Raw genomic sequence first — 5,872 nt, 5'->3', positions numbered from 1 at the left:
GCAGCGTTTCTTGAAGGACAAATTCTCTGCACTGTGTCTCCAGACTCTCTGACGTAGAACATTTGACCTTTCAATAATAATACACCCTTTCTTTTGGTTTTCATTAGAAAAAACAACATGTATTTATTATATTTATATTTAAAGGTGGTGTCCATCATTTTTATATAGAGTTGTTGACAAGACATGGTCGATGATTGTGAGCCACGGGATGAGAACCATTTATCACCTTGACCTTCTGAAGGTGAAACAAAGGTGTAAATGTTTAATACGACGTGCCATGAAATTCCAAGGGTGATAACCTTTTACTACGGTGTTAGACAATGGTACGGAATTAGAGCCGGAATAAAGAGTTAACGTAGTCCATCTTGGTGCAGTGAATCCACATGTACTGAGGCCTGTCGGAATAAAGATCATCATGGACTTGGATGGTGAAAAAAATGATCAACAGGTTTTGGCCCATGTTATTGATAAAGGAATTGATGAGGGATTGTGCAAATACTCTATGTACAGTATATTTCACTTTCATTTTCACTATTATAGAAACAATTAATGCAGAGAAAAAAATATACATTTAAATGACAGACAGTGAGAGAGAGAGAGAGAGAGAGAGAGAGAGAGAGTTATGTTCTGATATAGCGTTCGTCCACGGACCACTGAGTGACGTCAACACCATTCGGTTTGTTTCTGTTTTATACTTATTTGTGTCCACAAGGGGGCAACAAAGAGGTTTTCTTTTGGAGCACAGTCACTGACCTAGAATCAGATCAGCTGCATGATGACACATTGCTACTTGTGATGGGGTTTACACTACAGTTCACACACACACACGCCACACGTCATCCCACACCCACCCACCCACGCATACCCACGCACACATACACACACCACACACTCACACACACACACAGACCCTGTCATAACGTAGTTCACAGAACTTCTCCACAGCACAACAGGCTTTAGTCACAATCAAAATAAGGAATAGACCTGACCTTAGATTGACGTTCCCACCAGGAACAAACAAAAACCAACACCTCTGAATCTAGCACACAGCACCAGGGATTAGACAAGTGGATTTTAGTCAAATATTCAGGAGAACCACGGAGGGAAACGTGAAGAGACTGAGACGTCGAGGAGGGGAAGGGTTTCATCAAAGGGAGGAGAAAGTGTGAATCTCTGCTCTGTGACCTTTTCCACATTGAAAAGCATGTAAAAAAGAAAAACCATAACGTGATGTACTCTCCTGACAGGCCTGGGTGTTCTTGAATTTTTCAACGTCCTGCATTAATGTGCAATGTGCATTTTACTCCGACAAAGGTGAGGGAAAAAAAGGGCTAAGTGATTATGACACTGCTCTTTTGATGAACTCAGTGTGAAGGAGGTGGGGGTGTCACAAGTACACAAGTGTGTCACAGCGTATTGTTCTACAGCAGCAGGAGGAAACGGGGAAACACGACCAATAGAATAGACCCGAACAACATTTTCACTGACCATTAGTAAAGAATATATATATAAATAAATAGGAGTAGATCCTAGTTTAAAAGTGTAAAAATTACTGTATGTATTTCTTTATGCAGTTCACACTATTCACCACAAGGGTTTAAGATCCTAAAGATACAGGAGTAGTTTAACCGTAGGCAGAAGTGTGTCAGAACTTACTAGAGAGGTTATTTTAAACCAGCTGGAGTCAAACATCCAAAGACACTGTGCTATAGTGAGAACTGCTACGATGAGAACGGTGATCTGAATGACTGTAGGAGGTTGGAGCCGGAGGTGGCAGGTTTAAAGATGCTGTTTTACTGTGTAACTGAGCAGGAACAGGAAGATCTCAGACGTGCAGATCCGACGAAGTTTAGACAGTATTTAGAATCTAAATCCTGAATCTGAGACGCAGGTATTCAGTTCATGACGTCACCGGTTTTATCTGTCTCCCTTTGCCCTGCATGACGTCACCGGTTTTATCTGTCTCCTTTTGGCCATTAAATAGAGGCACTAAGTTTTAATGATGTTCGTCTGAGTGGACAATATTTTCCAATAAATGTTATAATTTGAAATATGGTTCCGCAAGTGAATCTTAAAAAAGGATTATTAAGGATATCAACTTCAGAGTTATTACGTCTCAGACTCCCTGATGATTGGAGCACAGGATGTGTCATAGCCAAATCGTTATCGCCGCAGTGAGAAGTGATGACGACCCAGCGTCCATCTGGTGCCACATATGACTGATGTCAGCTGTCACCACAGTAACACATGAAAACTCAGTATAGTAACATACAGGCGTCACAGAACAGCGTGAAGGAAACACGATGGAGCTCCGGTCGTAGCGTTTCAAACGAGGCGCTCCCCCTGATGTAGCCGATGACGTCAATCTTTAAACCCTACAGTAACGGTGCGGTTATTAAGAATGTCTCAAACCTTAATTTAAAAAAACAAACAAAAACAGTTAACCAATGAAAGACCAGAAACACTGCTCTCATTATCATTCATTCGCCCACAACCTCTTCCACCGCAGCCATCACCACCATCACCACCCCCAGTCTTTCTTTTCCTGCTCTACTCCGGTTACCATGGTGACATATGGTTGTGTATAGAACAGGAGTACGCACGGACAGGGGAAGGGAGGAGGGAGGAGGAGGGAGGAGGGAGGAGAGAAGGAAGGGTGCGTTGTGGAAGTGTCAGCAAAACTGAGAGGGAACCTCAGAGCAGCAGTGAAATTCACACTTCACTCAGGTGACTGGAGAACGAATGTGGACAAACTTATAATCACATGACATCCATCCATCCATCCATCCAACCAACATCCATCCATCCAACCATCCATTTATCAAATAAACCATTCAATCTATCTAAACCCAAAGATTGATGTTTCTTATAGTAAGCATTTAAAAAACCAAAAAGGTTATGGAAATGTTTTTGCATAAGGTAATAAATATGTTTAAATGCACATATATAAATATATACACATAAATCTATCTATCTTAAATGCACATATATAAATATATACACACAAATCTATCTATCTATTAATCCATCCATCGATCCATCCTTTCATATATAGGAAGAAAGAGAGAAAGAGAGAGAGAGATACTGTAAATGTATGTACAAGTAAAGTTGTACAGAATACTGTAAATGTATGTACAAGTAAAGTTATATACTGATATACAGATATATACTGTTGAAATATATAGACATACATATAACATGCATACATACAAATATATAGCATGATATTGTATTAATGTAATGCGCCTGCTGTAGAGTTTAAGCTGTCAGCCAGTCTGGGCACTTTTGCCTCTTATAGATCTGTAGTTCCAGTGATTTTTCCACCTGATTTCACCACTGAAGAGTTATTTCAAACGCAGAGCTGCCGCCCTCTCCTCAGACTCAAAGCACCTGTTCGTCTCTGGTCATATGGATACATTAAGTTACACAGGTTTGAGTGTCTAAGCAACAGGCAAAGACTCAGCGGTTGGCCAACATGTGGCGCTGTGGTCTCACTCAGTCGGTCAGAAGTGTGACAGTCTTTGTGGTCTCATGCTGTGGTGGAACCATCTGACTCAGTCATGCTCCTGCTGCGTCCTTCGTATGTGACCAGAAAACTGTTTGTGCACCAAACTTTGCCGGAAATATCGAAACAGCTCATGACTCAGTTGTCAAATGGTTTAACAGAGAAAATATATATATATTTTTTTAGAATTCACCCCATTGAAAGAGGCAGCAAGGTATCCCAATATGGGATAAATAATCGTGATTTGTTTTTTTAAGGAAACATTTTTACCTCAAATTGCTGCTCATCTGAAACTAAAAGATGGAGAGATTTTCTCCCCGACAGGAAAAGTAAGTAAGTGTTAGCAGAGTTTCTCCGTGAATCCGTGAAATACTTTGAAAAGTGAGATCGTTATCGTCACATTATTCCTCACTGCGGGTAATAATGATATGATCATTTTATTCACTGCTGTGACAGAATTCCAAGTTTCTGTAACAGTTATAGGACAGTTATATACGTAGAGCATGTACTGCAGGTGAGTGACGGTGGAAATAAGTTCAAATTCCTTAAAAATTATAAATTTTGGAGAGCAATTAAACCAAAGAAATCTAAGAACATTTGGGATAAAGATTAATTTTGAGTTTGATGAAAGGCAAACAGGATTCAAATCCAATCCAGGGCGAGATATTTAAAAACCGAGAGAAAAAGGCTGGAACATTTGCCAGAGAATTTGTCTTTTGGATGAAAATATTTGAGAAGATTCTGCTTCTCCGTGGAGCAGAATCTTCGTTTGTTCGTTTGTTTTCCATAACTGAACAGTTAAAAAGAACGTGTCCCAAGAAAGGGCAGAGAACATGTGACCTAAGACAAAAGATGTCCCACATAAAGACAAGAAGTGTTCGACTTAAAGGCGGAATGTAAGAAAAAGAAAAAAAAATCTTGTATTTTGATTTTCAATTATACAACCTTTTGACTTACCTCACGTATTTTAAATAATTCAGAGTAGGTGAATTAAATGACTTGAGTATTAGGAACCAAAGCCTAAATGTGAATCCAACCTTTAACACTTAATAGTAGCTTTTCTGTTACTTTTCCTTTTTTTTTTTACTGAAAGAAATATCTGTGTGTGGGGGCTTGTGCGGGGGGTGGGGGTATTTCCTGCCTGTGGTACTCTCAGCAGCTGTTGCTATGGCACCAAACTGCAGCTGTGCATTTGAGGATAAAGACTGTTGTGCAAACATATGGTGTTTATCTTTTTTTTTTTTTACAGATGAGAAAAATCTGTCGTTATATGTCTGTTAAACCAGGCCTACGGTGGAGAACTGTACTTCAAAACAGGGAGAGAGGCAGGAGGAAATGATGTAAAAAAAAACCAACAAAAAAACAAATGTAGTAAAAGCTAAGGTTAACAGCAGAGCTGAGAAAATGAATGGTGGTAAAGTGGGTGGGTCAGGAGTGCAAAATAGACGATAACTGCACTTTCATGCATGAGGAGAAATTCACTGGGGAAAAAGGACCAAAGACAAATACAGATTAGAAAAAGCAAAAAAAAAAAATTTCAGCAAGTAATAAAGTGGAGCTGCAGCGGCAGGGATGAAAAGGTTAGAGCAGCGGAGGTTAAATTGGATAGAAATCAGTACGAAAAAGGTTGGCGAGGCGACGACGTCTGGGGACGGTTCCGTGAAGAAAATGAATTCTTTATCTTCTCAAAGCTCTTCATATAGAGAAGAAGGCGGGAAAAGATGATGGGAGTCTTTTTTTTTTTTTTTTTGCTTCAACTCATATTCGACTCCTTCCTTCGGTGTGCTTCTCGGGGCAAACCTGCGGCGAACGCACAAACACACGACATGATACCATCAGATGGTACGGCCGCCCACCCACGCGCTGTTGTAATTAAGAGCAGCGTAAGCGTAAGCGTAGCGCTCATTCAGTTCAAATTAATGTCTGTGATTTACAGCTTTTTGTTTGATTTCTTTCACAGTGAGAGAGTAGGTAGCTCTCTTCGCACACACGATCACGCCGGGTTCAATTACGAGCACAAATAAAATGGGATATAAAGTGGGATTATTCATGAGCAACAATTGTTAATGACCTCAACACTGTCACAGTCCAGAGCTACAGTATCTGGCTGATTGGCTATTCAACTCTCTAGGTAAAGGAACGTAAAGAATTCAAGTTTGGATCACAGACCTTCACTTTTGGTAAACCAAATGTTCTAAGCCATTGTTTCCCAAAGACTGGGTCAAGGCCCTCAGGTGGGTTGCAAGAGATTTTTTTCCCAGGAGTTTATGAATAATGTCTATTGACTTGGGTTGTGAAGCTTTGTGACTTTTAAAATATGGGTCCCCAGAAAAACAGTTTGGGAAACACTGATCTAAGCCACTGGAA

The 5,872-nt window shown here is 40.2% G+C and overlaps 1 protein-coding gene across 1 annotated transcript in view; it reads right to left on the bottom strand.

Moving 5' to 3' along the window:
* shank2b (SH3 and multiple ankyrin repeat domains 2b) overlaps positions 1 to 5,872 on the bottom strand; it is a 129,218-nt gene that overhangs the window by 62,413 nt on the left and 60,933 nt on the right. The gene's annotated exons all lie outside the window — the stretch shown is intronic.

The sequence above is a fragment of the Cynoglossus semilaevis genome, chromosome 5, assembly GCF_000523025.1.
Source record: "Cynoglossus semilaevis isolate Cse_v1.0 chromosome 5, Cse_v1.0, whole genome shotgun sequence".
Lineage (NCBI taxonomy): Eukaryota > Metazoa > Chordata > Actinopteri > Pleuronectiformes > Cynoglossidae > Cynoglossus > Cynoglossus semilaevis.
This window is presented reverse-complemented; position numbering and strand designations above follow the sequence as displayed.